This window comes from Periplaneta americana, chromosome 4, assembly GCF_040183065.1.
Source record: "Periplaneta americana isolate PAMFEO1 chromosome 4, P.americana_PAMFEO1_priV1, whole genome shotgun sequence".
In the NCBI taxonomy this organism is placed as follows: domain Eukaryota; kingdom Metazoa; phylum Arthropoda; class Insecta; order Blattodea; family Blattidae; genus Periplaneta; species Periplaneta americana.
In genome coordinates, this window is record NC_091120.1 from 128,172,427 (window position 1) to 128,193,958 (window position 21,532).

Sequence of the window (21,532 nt, forward strand, 5' to 3'; positions counted from 1 at the left end):
GATAAGAAGTTCGGACATCATAACATTGCCTAGAGGCAGCTACAGGATTAAGGAACACTGGCTATAGGATGACGTTAGCTATTTACTTTACTGAAGTACCTTCAGGTTAGTATGCAAAATGAAACACGTCGTGTGAAGGGAGCTCTGTTCGTTGAAAGTTTAATGGATGTGAGGTTAATTATAAATAGATTGTTTCGACACAACACGCCTATTTTCTGTTTAAAAAGTAAACGTTTCGTAAGGAGTTCAGATTTTATGAGCAAAGGTAGGCTACTCTGAAGATGTATTAAAATTCCACCAATAAAATCTACTTTGCCTGTGCTTGTAAAAGACATTGGAGTTGATTATTTTTCAGTCAAGGACGAAAATATATATGGTGTAAAGTGTGTAAGTTGGACATAAAAGTTAATAAGTGTCATAATTTATAAAAACATTGCGACTTTAAAAGACACATCGAACATATGAAAATGTTTAGTGATTTCATTTCGGATCAGTCTCCTTTTTTTGACTTTGTGTCTTATGCTGATATGTGCGAATATTCCATTCAATAAACTTGAGAATCCACATTTTAATTCATTGAAAAGTATACGTTTAGAAAATTGCCGACTTCAACAACCATACGTACACAATATTTACCATCATGTTATGAAATAACTTTAAATTCTATACGATCAGCTGTTGGTAACAATAAAAGAGTTAAACTGAAACTGAATAGTGTTCTTGAAAAAACCCTGCATATTCGAAACTCTGTGAAGTAAACAGTTGCACATTGCAATAAAATTAATGACATTTAAAGTACACCATTGTTATTTAAAATGTAATCACCATATTCTACAAGAAGAGAATGAAGTAAGTCGCTTTCGTCTATATGTGTTATACCGTACCCTACTTGTTTTAGTTACCTGATTCCACCGGGAATCGAACCCCGACCACCTGGTTTCGCGGGCAGATGCGCTAACCGTTACTCCACAGATGTGTACCTATGTATGTAAATTTTTAAAATGTAGTATAAGCAATGAGGACTGAATTATGTAAACCTATTGATAGAAAACCAGCCCATTAACTTTCATTTTGCTAGTATCTACAGATATAATCAAGAGTCTTAAGCCCTTCTAGTCCTGATTGTCATTAAACTGTCAAATGTAAATAAAAATGTTTTCTTTTCACATGTATTTAAAATATAAGAAATCTCTCTACTGCGCCATTCAACACATAGTACGAATTACTGTTGTGTGTTTCCTGATAGAATAAGAATAGCGACGGTGGGATAGTTCGTGTTCTTTCTGTGCACTCACGTTGCACAATATGTGTGCCGTATTATCAAATGGAAGGTTAACTGCCAGCCTTCAGCTGTGTAGGAGGGAGAAGCTCGCTCGCGGACCTGTTTCCTTGTACCTTTTCCTGCATTGCATGAGCTCATGAGAAGCACAGGCCAGTTGTTTCTGTGGCGTGCGGATGGAAACACGAAGTGGTCAGTCCGTTAGAGAGTGGAAAGGTAAGTGCAATTGATTTTTACATCAAAGTAGGTTACGAGTGGTGCGTTTTCCTCCGCGTTATGCTGGTGTTTTACATTTTGTGCGTTCATGCAGTTGTCTTGTAGAAATATAAAGTGCTACGTGTTATTTTTGTGTACCTAGGCCTAGTGCCGCGACGTCAACTGAATATTGTCTTGAAGCGTGATACCAGGCAAGTGCAATTTTTTATGAAACCGTAAGACTTGTGATGCATTTATGATATTTACGGGTTCGGTTATGGTGTGCTTGTAACAGCATAAGCAGTTAAGAACATTAAAAGGAAAAACCGAAGGAAATAGGTTAACAATAGACATATTGTGATCTTGTAGAAAGACTACATTAGAGTAGGTTGGTAGTATTAAACTTGTGTGGAATTCTTATAAAGTGTAAATTATACTGCAGACACGTAGAGTTTAATCTTCACCGATATAGGCCTACAAACATACGTAAAGATTTTCACCAAATGAACAGGTAAATGTGAGTTAAACTTCCGTGCTCATTCGTCTGACCTTCATTGACAAATAGGCCTATTAGTTTAAACAATGGTGTGTTAGTGTATTGTTTACTTCTTACAGAGTCAAATCAATATTCTCCGTTGTTAATTGATGAAGTGTTGACTTAACCTTGGCCCTGCCTGTTGTTTCATTTTATAAACCTCTAAGGCAAACATTGAATGACGAATAATGCAAACTGCATTTAAGTGAATAATATTAGAGTAAAGTTCATAATAAGTTCGTTCTAGTGAAGTATCTGAAAAATGTATTTTTTATAGTCATACAACTATTTTAAATTGTGTTTAATTTTTGTTGCGGTACCATGATACCAGTTCTTCTTAGAATGACCTTCAACGTAAGTACTATGTTGCTATGTTAATACAGCGTGCATTATTGTTTTTAGATTCTATTGCGCATGATTGATTATCTACTATCATTTAATGTAAGTTCTGCATTGCATATTAATATTAAATAGTGTGGCACATTGCATTGAAATAATTACGAACAGTGTTCTATATCAACTGCTACATATGTACAATGACGTAAGCGAATCAGGATATGTTATACAATATGGTTTAATTTACATGTTTCGTATTGATACAGATGTACTGGATACATGATTTTTGTTAGTTGATCTAGTTATGTTTGGTCCTTGCCATTGTGGTGTCCTGTAATGTGGAGGAGGACCGATGTGGTGCTGACCGTGGTTAAATGAGTGTCTAGTTTCAGCCGTTATTAAGTCCATTTTTGACGAGCACATCATATGAGCACTGTTGGACAAAATTACTGCGTAGACTTACAATTTTATCAGAGTACTTTGTTATTTCCACTGTTTCCCCATCCATTATCATAATTACACAGTGGCATGAGAGATTTTGAACTTACCGTTATGTCCGCGAGTTTCTTAGTGAGAAATTCAGAATTACGAGTTGCATTTGTTAGAAATATATCACGAATAAAACTAACTGATGAAACTAATAAAACCTATAAAATACGATATTTCAAATACTTGCTATAACAAATGACGTTTTAGCTTCACAATATTGATCATTGCAGCTAAGATGTTATGGTTATCATACTAAATACCAAATAAAAAAAAATCGCCGTCGGAGATTGTAATAATAAGCGGTTTACTTTCTATTGATATGTGTTCTGAGGCTTAGGCTGTTGAATTAATTTATTTCCTATTTCTTTGCTTGGCTAAATATTTCAGACACCACATTGTTTGAATCTAGCTCTTATTTTCCTGCACACGTCTTTGTTATAGCTGCTCGAAAAGATCCCAGGTCGTCTAGTGTCGTCGTAAAATAAACATCATCGATTTGAAATGAAATGTCCAGTTTTTATAATGAATATCCGCATTTCAGTTCAGGGTTGCCAGGCGTCTTGGATTTCCCAGGATTGTTCTGGATTTTAATGGTGTGTCGAGTTACATTTGTCCCAGAAAAAAAATGCAATTTTTGCTCATTTCTATAAAATTATTTTTAAAATTCCTTATTCATTTTTTAAGATCTTGTCTAACCTATGTCGAATGTTGTCATCGGCACCTGGCGCTTCCTATCGGGTTCCATTGAAATGAAAACGATAGTACTATAGTATGTATTAGGTATTATTATACAGTGTTTTTATTCTTTACTTTCTTTGGAAGTTGATTTATTGTTGATAGTGTCCACACCTGTGGAGTAACGGCTAGCGCGTCTGACCGCGAAACCAGGTGGCCCGGGTTCGAACCCCGGTCAGGGCAAAGTTACTTGGTTGAGGTTTTTCCGAAGTTTTCCCTTAACCCTTGGTTTGACTAGGGTTATTAGATGCTCATCATGGGTGAAAACAGGACAAATTGATTAATTAAGTAGGACTAAAGCTGGGCAATTTTTTTCGTAAAGGTCGTTTATCTTATCTGTAAAACAAAAGAAATAATTAAAAATGCAGTTAACGTAAAATCAATACAATTACAATACAGTTCATTTTAGTGTCAACACTTTATACCGTACCTCAGGCGGTACATCTCACTAGACTGCAGTGGCGGCTGATTGACTGAGGCAAGTGAGGCGGGGCCTTAGTCACTTGGCTTAACTGAAATCAAATTTTGTGTTTTCATATAATGTATTAGTTATTTGAATGAAGCATATATCGCTGTAGAAGCATTTGAAAACTTTGTGATGTATATAGACCTGTTTTGCAGTAAAATTTGCTCCTGAGGCCAGGATCGCTCGTGCCGAGTTTGGCTTGTGATTTATATAGATCTGTTTTGCAGTAAAATTTGTTCCTGAGGCCAGGATCGCTCGTACCAGGTCTGGCTTCTGAATTTCCTGTATTTTCGCGGGCCTTGAGCTTGCGCTTAAAACGGTGTAGCTGAGGCACAATTCGTCTGGCCTCGTGGCCTGGTCAGGTTTCACTCCTCCATCCATGGGCCGGCCTCAAGGGTAGTGTGGGGTGGGAATAGCAGTGGTGACTTGTCTTCCTAAATAGGCCATAAATAACACAAATTTCAGCTCTTTGGCAGGCAGAGACCTACACTATTCCCTCCCCTTATGTTTTAGTTTATGACTTAAGCTAGGGTGTTGTACTATTGTACTTTGTAGTACAGTAGTGAATCTGGGCCAATGTTATGTATTTCGAGAAAATATAAACAGAAACAAATGCGAGAAACAATGCTGGTGTAGTTAATTCATTGTTAGAATGTCCTTTTTCGAGAAGAAATAATATTGCAAGAAAGGAAGTTTTAAATAAAGAGTGAGTCTACTGAGATACCTAAGACATCGCTGACAATTTTTCTGACAGATAATCTTAAAACGCGAGTTTCTATTGCATCCTGGTATGGACAACATAAATGGTTAAGTGGTAATGTGCTGTAAAATAAATTTCTCTGTTGGCCTTGTTTGTTGCTATCAAGGGAAAAGAATAAAAATAAAAGAAAGAAAGGGGAATTTCAACACAGAATATGGGTTGCTTCATCACCCGGAAACAATCACTGAAACTCACAGCATAACAGCTCATTTGGTGAGTGAAATTATTATTTTTCATTAATATTAGGCTAATAATAAGACTAATAATAATAATAATATAATAATACAGTAATAATATTAATAATGTAATAATAATAATAATAATAATTAATATCATAAATAAACATTTCCTATCGGTGGCACTTAAACTAGTTGCTTCTGGCCTCACCGAGGATTTCTATCACTGGGCCGCTACTGCTAGACTGTGTGTTAGACCCTAGATTATATATGTTACATATATGATCTAGGGTTAGACGAAGAAGAGTTGTTTGTATGCATCTGAAGTTGATTAGTGTAATATGTAGCTATAAGGAACTAGCCACACTACCCCCTTATCTCCTGGCCTAATTGCCTCATAAGTGGTTCCTTGTTGGTACCACTCGTGAGGTTCAGATCTGTCTTCGGATAGTTAACTGAACAACTGTAGGTATACAGAAGCATGAATGAAAAATATCGAGCTATTTTCCTTTACCAAATTTTGCATATAATTAGAAAAACTACTTCACTCACCATATTTTTGCTGACAGATGACTGAAAAAATCCTGAGGCATTCACCACACTTGGAAGAATGATTTCGTGTAATCAGTTTTGCTCATGCTGATTTTCAGATTAAAAAAATTGAAATTGTGGCTATTATTAACTATGGCACTGTAAAGGTTAATCGAGTGACATGGAGTCAAAAATGCCTAACCTACAAATTTGAAAATTACTATTTTAGCTCTGCTAATTCAATCGAGGAGTACTTCTAAATTCCTAACATGTTAAAGTGCTTCTAAATTGTAAACTATAAAAATTATATTAATGTTCCTGAAAATTATATTACGGTGCTGTGGAATAGGCATATTTGTCACAATTTTGAATTGTACTCTTTGTGATGAATCAATCTTGTTGAGAAGATTTTTTCTCTTTATTAACGTAATCATAAAATTCATTACAAGTTGAGTATTTCATCCCCCAATCCCTTTAACGGACTCAGCATTCAGTTTGTTGCGCCCCCTACGTCCACTGTAATTTAATTTAATTTAATTTGATTTATTTATTTAAATTTATTTAATTTAATTAATTTATTTAAATTTAAATATACAGAATAAAGAATATAATTACAAAGAAACAAGAGAAATATAAATAAAATAATACAAACAATATAAAACAGGAGATACAGTAGTATTAACAAAATTTGAGACCGAATGAGCAGCGCTCGTGTTCGGTCGCAGTTCAGATATAATATTAATAGGCCTATAAGAGAATATAAAATAAAATAAAATAAAATAGGAAATAGAATTAAAATTACAGTTACAGAAATTATATAATACAATATTAATATAAGAGAAATATAGAAAATAAAAAATAATAATAATAAAAATAAATAAGTAAAATAAAATGGGAACTAAAATTTAAATTACAGCGGCAATGGAATTATATAATATAATATTAAAACTAGAGAAGAATAATATCGCACGTGAAAAGTAGGACTATATATCTCTCTCTCTCCCTCTCTCCCTCTCTCCCTCCCTCCCTCCCTCCCTCCCTCCCTCTCTCTCTCTCTCTCTCTCTCTCTCTCTCTGTGTGTGATTATAGAATACAAATATAATATAGGTTGATTAATTCATACACATAGGCTATAAATTTATTTAATCAAATTGAAGATATTAACACGTTTCTAATTTTCTTGTTATATGTTAGTGGGTTACATGTTAGAAGTTCTGGGTGTAATTTAGTTGAAGCATTGTACAACCGAGGGCCAAAATTAATGCTATGCTTTAGACCAGCAGATGTGAGACATTTAGGTTCTACTAATGTTAAATTAATATTTCGTCTTGTGTCATAATTATGTGTCTGTAATACAAACTTATTACGATTTTTATGATAAAATTTTAACAGCGAATACTTATAAATTTGTTCAATATTAAATACATTAAATTCAGAATAAATTAATTTAGTTGGATAATCGAAGCGTTTCTTCAAACAAATTTTAATTATTCGTTTTTGTAGTAAATTTAACGGACTAAGATTAATTTTTGTACTTCCACCCCAAACAATTATACCATATTGAATGATAGACTGAATAATGGCCAAATAAACATTTTCTAGAATTCTAATGGGTAAGTAGCATCGAAGATTAACGAATTTATAAATTGTTTTACGAAGCCTCTTACAAAGATAAGTAATGTGATGAGGTTATTTTAAATTCTGATCAATAATGATATCCAGATATTTGACATACGTGGCTTCTTTCAGTGGTGGACATTTATAACTTTTGGGATCTAAACAATTTTCACTGTGTATTATTAGTCTATATTTATCGCAAAATTTTAAATTTTGAACACTGGCAGCTGTTAATGTAAAAGGAACTAAAGTTGATTTAGATATATTTAAAGAAAGGAAGTTGGAATTAAGCCATTTTTTTAACAATATTAGCACCTATATTAGCATTTCTATATGCTTCTTGCCAAGGAAAAACCACTGAAAATAACTACTGTATCATCCGCATATGAATATATAGATCCATTAAATTTTTCTAAATTTATATTTAGCAGATCATTAACATATATTAGAAATAAAATAGGTCTCAAAATTGTTCCTTGCGGTACACCTATATCAATATATTTGTATTCACTAAATTGATCTTCAATTTTGGTCATTTGCCTTCTGTTACTAAAATATGATTGGAATAATTTTAAAACTATATCTCTCACTCCAATAGTATGTAGTTTGTCCAAAAGTAAATTATGTTTGATAGTGTCGAAAGCTTTCCGTAGAGCCAAGAAAATACCCAAACATTTGTTTCCGATATCTAGTTCATTGATAATTTTTCCAGTAACATTAATAAGATCATCATCAGTAGAAATATTATTGCGGAAACCAAACTGATTTTTAGAGAGGATTTTATGTTTTTATAAATAATTTATTAATCTATTCTTTAAAACAATTTTCAAGCAATTTGGAAAACGTTGGAAGTAAAGATAATAGGTCTACAGTTATTTAAATTATTTTTATCTCCAGATTTGTATATTGGAATTACTATAGCACATTTCAAAACATCTGGGAATATACCTTGCACAAAACATAAGTTAAAAATATGATAATAATTTTGAAAGTATTATTCTTAATTCCATCTATACCAGGAGCAACATTATTTTTTAATTTCTTAACCAAAATAATAATTTCATCTTCAGTTACAGGGAAAAGAAACATGGAGGAAGGTAAATGTTCATCTTGTGTCTCATTTTGTAGAGAAGAGTTAAAATTTGACGTATTAATGTTAGAAGTAACTTTGTGTCCTATCTCTGAAAAATAATTATTAAATTCGTTTGCAATCTCTTTTTTGCAATTTAATATTTCACCCTTATCGTTTTTTAACTCCTTGATTGGCTGTTTATTTTGTACATTTACATCTGTAGCTTCATTTATAACTTGCCAGAATTTTTTACGTTCATTTTTGTATCTATCAAATTTGGATTCATAATATTTAATTTTCGTTTTTCGAATGATAAGAGTTAACATATTTCTATATGCTCTGTAGTAATTTTTTAGTTGTACGTTACTTGGATTCTTTTTAACTTTTAAAGCAAGTTTGCCTCTTGTACGAATAGAATTAATAATGCCGGCCGTGATCCAGGGTTTTATTTTCTTGGATTTATTAGAAATTTTCAGATTACTGTTTATAATAGTATTTTTAGATATATACTTTATGATTAAATTGTAGAAAATTCGAAAACAGGCATTGGCATCATTACAATTATAGACCGATTCCCAGGTTTCTTTTAGAAAATCTGTAATCAAATCAGGATAATTAATTTGTTGAATATTTTGTGATGAGAGAGTAACAGACGGCCTGGAATTGTATTCATTGTTAGACATTTTTAATAAACCAAAAACAATATAATGATCAGTAATAGCACTAGATAGAACGCTAGGTATGAAGCTCCAATTATTTTGAGTTTTTAGAAATATACGGTCGATGCATGTGCCAGAAATTATTGAAGGCCTAGTGATGGCATTTAAATATTTTACAAAACCATATTCATGGAGAACATTTATATATTTACTGCCAATTAAATCTATACTATTTTCTAATATGTCTATATTTATGTCTCCAACAATAATATGGTTGTGACAACCTTCTAAATTGGATAAATACTGCTCTAAATTGTCTATGAAATCATTTTTATTGTTTTTAGGGGATCTATAAATGGCGGTGAAAAAAATTTCACTCTTATCAAGCTTAATCTTAAAATGAAATGAATTACAGTGCCCAATTTCAGCTTCTATTACACTAATATCAATGCTATTTTTAAAGTATATTACTATTCCATCGCATTTATTGTATTTACTAACTTTTACCAATTTATTGTATCCATTAATATCATAGCCAAAAACGTGATAACACCATGTTTCCGTTAAAATGACAATGTCAAAATCATGAGTGAAGCTTTGTAATAATGCACATAATTCCAGGAAATTTCTGTTTATGCTACGTATGTTTAAATGAATAAATTTGAAATCATGAAACGAGTTACAAATGTAATTGTTGCAAGAGGTGATATCGTTAAAGACAGCTGTTTTAAATCATTATTGTCACAGTATAAATTAAGTTGTTCTAAATGCCCATTTACTTCCATTATTGCAAGTAATATTATAAAGCATTATTACAATTAGCATGACAGTTTTTTAAATTTATTTGTGAATTGTAATTATTATTGGGTACTGAATTCAGTCTTTTTAAGTCAGAGACTGAATTTATTTTACTTACAGAACTGCTTTCATTTTCACGTATAAAGATATTACAATCCTTGGTCCATACAAACTTGTATCCCTTCATCTTGGCGATGTCCCTGGTTTTACGCAGCAGATCTCTGGTAGCCACGGTCAAATGGTCTGCTGCAGTGAATCTCCCTAGTCCCGCATGGTTTGGAAGCCGTTGTAGAGGGATTCCCGGACCATCACCTTTCTTCTTCGACTCCACCTTATAGCACTGAAGCCAAGCATCCCGGCTGCACCTTTTGGAGAATCGGATGACAATAGGTCTGTCTTTCCCCGGTGATCCTGATGGTAATCTGTGGGCCACGCTGACATCATTGACTAAATTTAAGGCTCCAATTGAATCAGAAATTCGGTTCGCTACTTCGTAATTTTTTTCAGATCTCGCTTCAGGAATTCCGAATATTATTACATTGTCTCTTCTTGACTATTGCTGGATTTCGTTTATTTCGTAATACAAATTGTCGTTTTCATACTTGAGGCCTTTTATTTCTTTTTGTGCTGCCTTCAGTTCTTCTGTATTGGAGAGAGGTCTTGATAGAAAGAGTCGAATTTAGACGAAATGGAGTTTTACTTCTCCTTGTATAGATAGCTTGAAATTTTCAAACATGCTTCTTATTTCTGAAATAACTTGCCCGTTGCTGATTTCTTGTTCATTTATTACTATCTCATTTTCATTGTTGCTAATGGTATTGTCTGTTTCTTTCTCTTTCATCTTCTTTTCAACTTCCCCTTTCTCCGCCGTCTTCGTCGATTTATTCTTTCCCATTTTACGAATTATTTCAACATTTGCATTGTGGTCGAGAACTGAAAATGTAGTCTATATCAGTGCTGCCATTGAAATAGCTGGCCCATTTTTTCTGAACTGGAATACTTGTGAACAGTAGATCTTATTTCTGTTAAATCACGTATTTCTGAAGAGTCAGAAACTGATCAAACGGTTAACATCATCTGTGCTAATCTCTTTTTTTAATTGCATACTGGACTGTTTCTTCAACTTTTGACCAACTTGGTTCAGAATTTAAGGTGGTCGATTGAAAAGTTTCAAATTCTGTCCTTGGCTGCACCCAGATTTTAGGTACACCTCGCATATTTCTTTAGTAAATTTGTTTACACTCTTCTTGCATTCCATCTTCTAGCTTTTCCAAACTTGCTTTACTTTGAGAAGGACAAACATGTGGTTCCATCTACTGCTCAATACAGTGGCAGATACGTATTGATGTGTCTCAAATTCGTATGCATAAAATCCGGTTGCTATTACGTCATCTAAGACAAATCTCACACGATTGTGATGAAATGAGTAAGTTCTCAGTCACTTTCTTATACCTCAGCTTTCGTATGCATGAAGTTTAGACAGATCTTAACAGACCTACAGAGTTCTCTTGAATATTTTAATTACATTTAAAAACCCACGATAAACTCAAAAACCTTAAGCGATGGAAACATTGTGTAAACAGATTTGAAGTCAGCGCGAAGATTTCTGTAAGAAATCGCCGTTCTTTCTTTTAACAGAGAAAAAGTTGAGTCTTGAGTCCTCCACCAAGCGAAAACTCTCGTTTAACTCTCCGTAACACGGAAACCAGTAAAGATTTTGAGCAGCGACAACTTTTAAAAGAAATTTACATTGTTTGTTAACAGGGGCGGCTCGCCCATAGAGCTGCGGAGCTGCAGGACTCCCTGCTTTGTCAAGAAAATAAAAATAATTTTAATTTTAATTTGTAGAATAATTTTTTATAGCATTTCTTAAGTAAATTGCTTTATATTTTATCTGGCCGGGAATATGTACTATTATCTGATGCATAATATTTTTACGCATTGACTATTGGAATTGACGCTGCATTAAAAATCGTCATGGGATCTGCAGGGTGGGACAGCTCATAGTGTGTGTCTTGCTTGGTCAGAGGGTAGAGAGGTGAAGGGAGGCAGAGGGAAACTGCCGCTGTTTAAAACCCATATTTCGCTGCAGTGGCTACAAGGCTACAAGGGAAGATCTTTCCTTCCCTCCCACACAGCTATTGTAATGCTGCGTCAAATGGATTCTTTATTCCTTTGAAACTTAATGACAAAATGTTTATTTTCTCTCCACATACTTGTTGCAGAATCTTATCGAGTTAATATAACGAAATTAATATCCTCTTTTGCCTTATTATTATATATCCAGCCTTCTTAACTCAAAATGTTTGCGCGAGTAGAATCCTTTTGATATAGCATGTAAAATACGAAAGAGACCTCTTTCCAGTTTTAGAAAATTGTTGACCATCAGTATATCCGAGTGTTGCTTTGGTGTGATATCTTAGTACCGTAACTTAACCAGTGCAAATGTGCAAGCATGAGTGTGTGTGAATTACAGAATATTAATTTTTCTCAACTTATCCTTGCGGAGAAGATTGAAGTGAAATTTGTATATACCAAAATCTACTGCAGCGCCCCCAATCCATAATTCACGAGCCGCCACTGTTTAACATTTATCTCTCTCCGACCGCTCATCTGAAGTGTAAAATAAAAGTGTGCCGCTTACCAACTTTTGAAGATATAAATATCCATTTTGAACGGATCACTTCGAATTTAGTATTTTATTTCATACTTTTCAAGAACAGATTTTGATTTCGAATTTTTTTCTGTGCTTTCCTTAGACATTGACCTATTATTAAAAAGAATTACAGCGCGATTGAATATAATAGGAGCTACGGCATGATAAAAAGTGTTTACTGGCGTGGGGAATATCGTTATCATCTGCTAGCTGCAATCTGCTACGAAAGAATCCAAAATAACTGATGATTATACTCCTTATCACATATATCAGATTGGTCATTTCCACGTTATGAAATGGCAACATATAAAAGAGAACAACCACCAGGACTGCCACTGTCGAAAATTAATTTTTTGGTACTGACCTCTAGATGGAAGTACAGTTGCAAGCTATTACTCCATGTAATTCCATCAGGGTTATAACGTGACTTCTTTTGCAGTCTCTAGATGGCAGCATAATGAAGTTGATAAAAGTTGTCTTGAATACGTGTTCAGGGATTATACGTAATATTCAGAGAGCTCTAATCACCAGTTTTGTATAATTCTTGACGATCACACAGCGCATGTAAAGGCTGGTTCACAATAAACCGGGAACGGAAACTACAACGAGAACGGAAGTAATGTTAAAATAAATGTATTTAAATCTGAGCATTCACAATAGTTAATAATTGTGAATGTTCACATTTAAATACATTTATGTTAAAATATTGTGAATGCTCACATTTAAATACATTTATTTTAACAATATTTCCATTCTCGTTCTCGTAGTTTTCGTTCCCGGTTTATTGTGAACCAGCCTTAACATCAGTCCTGGAAACCTGCGGGAGATGGGAATTTGGTATTATTTTTAATGATAATGAAGATGCTGATGATAATAAAAATGATGACGATAATGGAATCGATACCTAACATTAAAAACGGAAGTTGCGCGATCTCCTCTGAATCCGGATTATCATTTGTCAAGGTGTGAAAGCTGAAGTTGTAGAGTAATAAATTGCTAGCGACATTATGCGGGTTAGTTGCAGTTGTGTAATATTATAACTCAAACTGATTACTGTAACAGATCGACAACAGCGACCTGTTTTACAGCCCACCCCTTAGACACGCAATAGAAACGTGCATTGTGTGAATATACCGAAAAACATTTGAAAGTAATATAACCATATCTTTAAACACATTGTTTATTGAGTGAGAAGGAGAGGGCAAGGGAGAGGGGAAGGGGAAGAGACTAAAGCTGGTAGCCATAAAGAGAGAATTTAATAAAATTTCAATACGAAAAACTTATAATTTAAAGGGAAATGTAATGAAATACTGCTTGCGTCAGAAGGTAAAAGGAAGTAAGCCACAAAACATTTTTAGTTATGGTTATTTCACATAGACTATAGAACTTTATGCTCGTTTTCATGTTGGTACTTCCGAATTGCAGGGATGTGTAGTTGCATATACAGTATTTTTCGACATTCAAAGGAAGTGAGTCATAAAGCTGTGTGCAAATTGGAACATTCATCTTACTATATATCAAAATGACGATTTTGGACTTCCTTCTGGGTTGTGAGGTAAGACTGGATATCAATCGTCATTTAAGTTATAATTTAACATAACCTGGCACCTTGACTTGATAACAGTAGGCTATATCTGCATATAGGCCTACGTGCCATGGCCACAGCGGGAAGGATTTTTCCCTAGTCCTTCAATTTATCAGTAAAGAAAATTACTTCCTTCACGCATTTGATTTTCTTCAAAGCTTCACATTCATTACGGAAAGAAAAATGTGTTTTGTGTACCCTTCATGTGCTCGTTGCGCCACGTGGACGCCTACCTCGCAGGTCGTGACCGTGCGTTTCTCTCGACCTTGTGTTTCTCTCCTGTTCTCATTTGTAGAATTCAGTAGTTGAAAGTGTTAATAATGGTAATATAAGAGCAGTGCCAGGGATGCTGTTACCGTTAGATAAGCGGGAAGCGCTGTCGGATTTCAGAGATGTCAATGCACGCTGTGTGAACTCCAGTTTTATTTATTTTCTACTTAACTACGTATCCCTGGCGCTGAGGGGAATATTTTTTTCTCTTTTCCGTAACTGTGACAGGGTTGCCAGATACAGGAATTGGAACCGTCGTACCACCCTATGAAAATTGTCGTGCTTCAGCATAAAATTGTCGTACATTTCTCAGCTTCCTGATATATATAATTCTAGTCCACCGTTGTATAGTAATGGTTAGCATGTCTGACTGTGAAACAAGCAGGCCGGGGTTCAAATCCTGGTTGACACAAATTACCTGGTTGTTGAGGTTGTTTCCGGAGTTTTCCCTCGACCCGTTAAGAGCAAATGCTGGGTAACTTTCGACGCTGGAGTCATTTCGCTAGCTTTGTCACCTTCATGTCATTGACGCCAGATAAGCATCGCAGTTCATAAAGAATCGTAAAATAAACTTATATTTATATAACTTAGGTTATGTCTACCAGTAAATTTTAGTTCTAATTAAGAATACTATTAATTATTGTTCACATCCACAATGACATTCAGCATTGAAACAAGTCATCACCAATTTCATCATCGTCAATACTGTCATCGTCGTAAAACGTGCACGATGCCGCTTGGTTAGACAGCTTTGTTATATTTAAAGGCAGCAGAAATTTGATCTGGCCACAGATATTTTAGTATCAATCAATGCGGCGCTCAAAATTATATCAAATTAATTCATCTACAGTAGACTCAAACCCGACACCTCTATAATGTCGGCGCGTTTTTAATGCTACTGCGGTACTATTTCAATGATAAAAGACTTCCTTAGTCAAACGAACAAGGAAGTTAATAAAATTAAACCTGTATTACTTTGATGCAGCAGAAGATATCAGATGATTGAAGATATATGAATCATATGACGAGACAAAGAGGAAAGCAGAAAATAGAAAAGACTGGATAATGCTGGGTTTGCAGTGAAAGACCTGCCCCTGGACAGAACGCTATGAATGAATGAAGGAATGCTTTGATATAAGCGCGCCGTGTATGTGAAACCTACAGCTGAAGATGACAAATTATGACTTGCATGGCAAGCATACAGTACTTACCAGATCGATTTTCAAAGCATTTTCCTTCCTTTAAAGTATGTTTCTTTCATATTAGTCCAGGATATACTTCATGAAGAAAACTTGTCTAAAAGGGACGGATTAACCATCAATTTTCTTTTAATTATAAACTAACATTAAAGTTCCAGAACATTTTTTTTTCCTTCAGTGAAATAGTCGTACAAATTGCGTACGACATAGTTCGGTCGTATCTCGTACAATTAGTCAAAATAATCGTATGCGTACGACTACAGTCGTACGTATGGCAACCTTGAACTGTGAGCTCCAGCGTTATATATGTTAGCTCAGTCGACTGAGCGATAGAAACAGAGGTTCAGTTTCCAACATTTTGTAATTCTCATAGTGTAGAGGGCGGCAAATGTGAGACAGGTTTTTTATTCGAATTCCTTTCGGTTTTCCACTGCCATTTTCACTTTACTATTGCGGTGTCGGAATGTAAATGTAGAAGTCCCGATTTATTGTTAAAAACGAACTTGAAGTCATACAGATGAAAAAAATTTTACGTTTTTGCAAAACGTATAGATATTTCAGTTACCTTATCACTATAGTCATTCAAAACCTGAGAGCGCCTTGACCTCGGCTACTAGCATTTGCCACTATTGCCTGTTCAGGATTGTTCTTTGTTCCACAGATTGCAACGTAATCGAGTCATATCACAGTGCTCTTGGATTTCCCAAGAGGTATTTGATTTTGTGACGTCATACCAAACCATGTTATCTAGGGACCGGATTTTTAGGTTTTTAAGAACATTTTAGATTTTTATAGTAGGTGAAATATGTTTTTTTTATGTGCAACCTGTGAAAGGGGTTGCAAAAACTGCCAAATCGTTAAAAATGTATTCTTACAGTATTCTTCTTAAAAAATAAATATATATTTATTAAGGCAACATGGACAACGAAACTGACCTTTTAAAGAACCAAACTACAGTATTTATCAAAATTTATAAGATTCGAAATTTTTGTTCATTCCCCTTTAGCATTATTTGTAGTTTGAATAAATTATTGTAACAATTAACATTTCATCTAATATAATTTGCCTTGATATAACTACATAAATTTCAATTTTCAATAGATAAAAGATATAGTACACACAAAACTTTTGAATTAAATTTGTTTAAACTTGATCAAGAATTAGTTTAAAAAGTAACAAACAAACAAATAAACAAAAAATGTTTTGTTTATTAGGCCTACTGGTACTGTTCCTGGTTGCAAAATATGACCAAATATTTTTAAAGATTCTTGACTGAAAAGTTTTTTCTGTTGTCTCTCAAAATACATTTGAAGGACGAAATGGTTCTTTTGACAGCACATGACGTCGTAGATGCAAATTTCATCGCTGCCATTGCAGCAGGTACCCATGGTAACTGACAATTGAAGCTTTCCCCTTGGAGAATGGAACACACATTTTTCATTTTTTTTAAACCCTGGATTCCTCTGCATAATTTTCTTCAGTTTTAATATGACTGCTTCACCCACGGGTCTGGTACTCGTTTCTGTAGAAGCGAGTCAATGACACCAATTGAATCTTACTGTTGTAGAGACGAAGATTCCAAGTACTCTATATATTTTGGAAGGTCACTGAAATGTGCCTTGATAACAACAAGGGAGCCATAGATGTCACTGCTAAGTACAGATTATGCCTTAGGGATTGAGGCAATCTCCTCCACGTTGAGAAGAGTTTAATGGTGTTTCAGAATAAGGTTCTTAGGAAATATTTGGGGCTAAGAAGGATGAAGTTACAGGAGACTGGAGAAAGTTACACAACGCAGAACTGGACGCATTGTATTCTTCACCTGATATAATTAGGAACATTAAATCCAGACATTTGAGATGGGCAGGGCATGTAGGACATATGAGCGAATCTAGAAATGCATATAGAGTGCTAGTTGGGAGGCCGGAGGAAAAAAGACCTTTGGGGAGGCCGAGACGTAGATGGAAGGATAATATTAAAATGGATTTGAGGGAGGTGGTATATGATAGAGACTGGATTAATCTTGCACAGGATAGGGATCGATGGCGGGCTTATGTGAGGGGGCAATGAATCTCCGCTTTCCTTAAAAGCCATTTGTGAGTAAGCAAGGTTCAATTTAGGTTTTTTTTAGGTTGAACAGAATTCACATATAAACTCCTACGATCATGGTTCGAAAAAAGTATTGAAGAAATTAGGAGTTCTGAAGCAAGGAAAAAAATAGGTAAAACCTACAAATTCGGTCCCTAGACCTTACCACTATAGTTATTCACAACCTAAGAGCGTCTTGACCTCGGCTACTAGCATTTGCCACTCTTGCCTGTTCAGAATTGTTCTTGCTCCACAGATTGCAACGTAATCGAGTCATCTCGCAGTGCTCTTTTTCACCTGTATTTCCCAAGAGGCGTCATACCAAACCATGTTATTCTGCGGCTGTGGATTTTAGCAAACACGTCCGGTTTGACACTGTACAGTAGTGGCAAAAAAAAACCGAACCGACCCTTGTAGCTGATTTCAAAGCCTTGTTCACTCCAGAGCTCGATAGACTGGTAACCAAGACTTTCGTGGTTCGAATTCTGCCTGGGAAGGAAACTTTTTTTATTCCTTATTCAAATTTATTCCCAATACTTCCTGATTGCAGCGATATTTTACTACTTAATTAACTTATTATTCCCAGAACATGAATTTTACCAGCAATCGAAAAGTATTGGAAATAAATTTGAACAAGGAACAAAAAAAAAGTTTCCTTCCCAGGCAGGATTCGAACCAGAAAAGTCTTAGTTACCAGTTTATCGTGCTCTGGAGTGAACAAGGCTCTGAAATCAGCTACAAGGGTCGGTCCGATTTTTTTTATTTCGTTTGTATTGAGAGTTGCGTCATTAGACTGGTATTGGTGTTCACAATTCTGATAACGTCGTTTACAAAAGCTTCTTTTCAATATGTACAGTTTTATAATGCATAAACCAATGCATGCCATATTTTTGTTTTGTAAATTCTGAATGCTATGTCCCGTGATGATCTTGGTTTAAATAAAATATTTATAGCAGAAGATGTCGAGGTCAACGCAACAAATAATAATAATAATAATAATAATAATAATAATAATAATAATAATAATAATAATAGGTTCAACGAGCGTTGTGTGATTTCCCTTCCTATAGCGGATAGCCTATGCACCTTGAGCAGTCTTACCTGTCGTACCAACATAACTTACGTGATATTACGAACGTTTCGCGCTAGTTTGCAATGTTCGAGCGGGAGCCGTAGGTGGTCGTCATAATCTTACTAAGCTGAACATTGTTAAAACTGAAGATGAAGCGCAACTGTGGTCCCGGGAGAAAGGTCTGTTTCCCGCAAAATTGGAGTGTCCACTTTGTGGGGAATTGCTGTATCCTCAATTTGACAGGAGAGTCGAATACGGTTTATTTATTTGTAAAAACAACACATTTTTCAATCGTTCGAGATTGTCGTCCAAGAAAGTTATTATAATTAATGTACGGTTTTGCAGTTAAGTTTTCCTACTACCAAACAATAAGGGGGTGCAGAGTGACGAATGAAGCAAATGTAACGAAGTCAACGATCACGGATTGGTTTTAATATCTGAGGGAAGTGTGTAGAGTTAAGAAAATGGAGTGTTAGTACAGGTTAGGTTAGTTTAGACTTTTATTATACCTTACGTAATTATCTGTGACAGGTTAGGTTAGGATAGTTTAAGGTTTTGTTATTCCTTGTATAGGCAAATCTGTGACAAGTAGGTTAGTTTAGGATTTGTGACAGTTTAGGTTAGTTTAGGCTTTTATTATACTTATACGAAACTGTGACAGGTTAGGAAAGTTTAGGTTTTTCTTATGCCGTGTATAGGCGAATCTGTGACAGGTTAGTTTAGGATTTTAATGTCAGCTTAGGTTAGGCATATACGAAACTGTGACAGGCTGGGTTAGGATACTTTAGGCCTTTTGTTATGCCTTGTATAAACGAATCTGTGACAGGTTAGGTTAGATTAGTTCAAGCTTTTATAATGCTTTGCATATACGAAACGTTGATAGGTTATTATTTTAATATATTATTATTTTTATATTATTTATATTATTATTTTTTATTATTTTAATGTACCGAAGTACATATGATGTTTCCATGCAGATATTCTGCGTCATCATACGATGAAAGAGTAGTGGAACGGAGAAAAATTCTCTCCGGCACCGGGATTTGGACCCGGGTTTTCAGCTCTACGTGCTGATGCTTTATCCACTAAGCCACACCGAATTCCCATCCCGCTGTCGGATCGAATCATCTCAGTTTAAATTCCCGGTGCCGGAGAGAATTTGTCTCCATTCCACTACTCTTTCATCGTTTGATAGGTTAGGTTAGGATAGGATAGTGACAGGTTAGGTTAGTTTAGGATTTTAGTGACAGGTTAGGTTTAGGCTTCTGTTAAGCTTTGCATATACGAAACTGTGACAGCTTAGGATAGGGTAGTTCAGGCTTTTGTTAAGCCTTGTATAGGCGAATCTGTGACGAGGTAGGTTAAGTTAGTTTCGGATTTTAATGCTAGGTTAGGTACAGTTTCCCTGGAAAAGAATGAGACGATTGAATATTCGTCTCAGCTGTAAAACACTGCGCATGATCGGAGACCAGAGCACTGATACACAAGATAACGAATATTGAGTTACTTAAATTCATGCTGTTTGGTTTGTTACTAGCATCGTTCCGAAATTCACTTCAAAAACTGCAAAGAATATGATAATATTACGTAAATAAAAGATTAATATACACATAAATCGTGTAGTTAAATCGACAATGGACCTTCATGACTAGAGCGACACTCAGCACAGAAAGGAAAACTTTCGTGTCGTTTCAATAGCTCAGACGCTAAGACTTCTGCATGTTGTGTAGAAGAGAGCGAGTTCGATTCTTAGTCTACATAAGCCGTGGCGAAAATGCGACCCACGAGCACATAGTGGCTCGCAGTGCATTTTCCTTGCTTCCTACCTAGAACCCCCTACCCTCTCACTCATTAACTCATGTAATGAATGAATCTACAAAATCTAATGAATAAAGGAATGACAAACAAACTTGCAAATATTTTACTTCGGGGAACAATAGGTGTGAATATCACACTAATATGACACTTTCCTCCTCTCAATGGGTAACACTATCCAAATTTTAAAAACTCTCAGCACACACTCATTTGTCTTCATTTACATCACCAATTTTCGAAGTGGTGCCGTCAAGCCAAAACAATTAACTAGTAAAATTGGAAGGAAAATCAACGGCAAGACAAAATATTTCTGTTGAGTAAGAAGAATTATAATGGTACTATATGCATGACACACCGCACTTCATATTGTCTCGTCATTCAGATCCCCAACACTGTGCATACAAAAAAAAAAAACTCTCTCTCAAGAAAACATGTTGCAAAGTTGCAACATACACTTTTAGTCTCTCGGGCTAGGAGTCAAACTCCGTTCCATTTGTATTTGTCTCTGACCTGCGAGTGGCGTATCGTCGCAATGTCTCTCTCGAAACCATGTACCTCTATAAAAACGAAAGTTTCAAGTAGGATGGGAGGATGCATTTTTTTTTTTTTTTTTTTTTTTTTTTGCTGACAATATGATGAGAATATTAAATGTATGATTTGTTCACAAGTATTACTAGGATAACGGTTGTGTAACATAAAACGGCATTATAAGTTACTACATGTTACTGATGAAACATTAAAAGGTTAAGTGTTGTTGTTGTTGTTATTATTATTATTATTATTATTATTATTAATATTATTATTATTATTATTATTATTATTATCATCATCATCATCATCATCATCATCTCTGTACGTCGATCCTTTTTTCAGATGTACGAATAATGCGGTTAGATCTTCAATTTAAACTCACAGATTTACAATGTGATGTTAAATGAAAGCTAGATGTAAGGACTTGACAAATGTTGAACTTTTCAAATCTTTGGCAAAAAATAAATATTTGAAGCTTCGTTCTTTCGCTTACTCTGTTGAAGTCATGTTCGCTACAACTTACGTTTGTGAAAAATTATTTTCAACAATGAAAATAGTAAACATCAAATTTAGATCACGACTGACAGACAAATACCTTCGTGATCAACTAAATAACGTTGAAATAGAGTTTTACGAAATCCTCAGATTAAGTGTTAATGATCACAGAC

At 34.8% G+C, this 21,532-nt stretch overlaps 1 protein-coding gene across 4 annotated transcripts in view; it reads left to right on the forward strand.

Annotated features, from left to right (window-relative positions):
• The first annotated feature begins 1,342 nt into the window (after window positions 1-1,342).
• Window positions 1,343-21,532, forward strand: part of LOC138698191 (protein 5NUC-like) — a 372,815-nt gene continuing 352,625 nt past the window's right edge. For all 4 annotated transcript variants that reach the window (XM_069823952.1, XM_069823951.1, XM_069823945.1 and 1 more), the window contains exon 1: window positions 1,343-1,495. The gene's annotated coding sequence lies outside the window, so the exon portion shown is untranslated. The remainder of the gene's footprint in view (window positions 1,496-21,532) is intronic.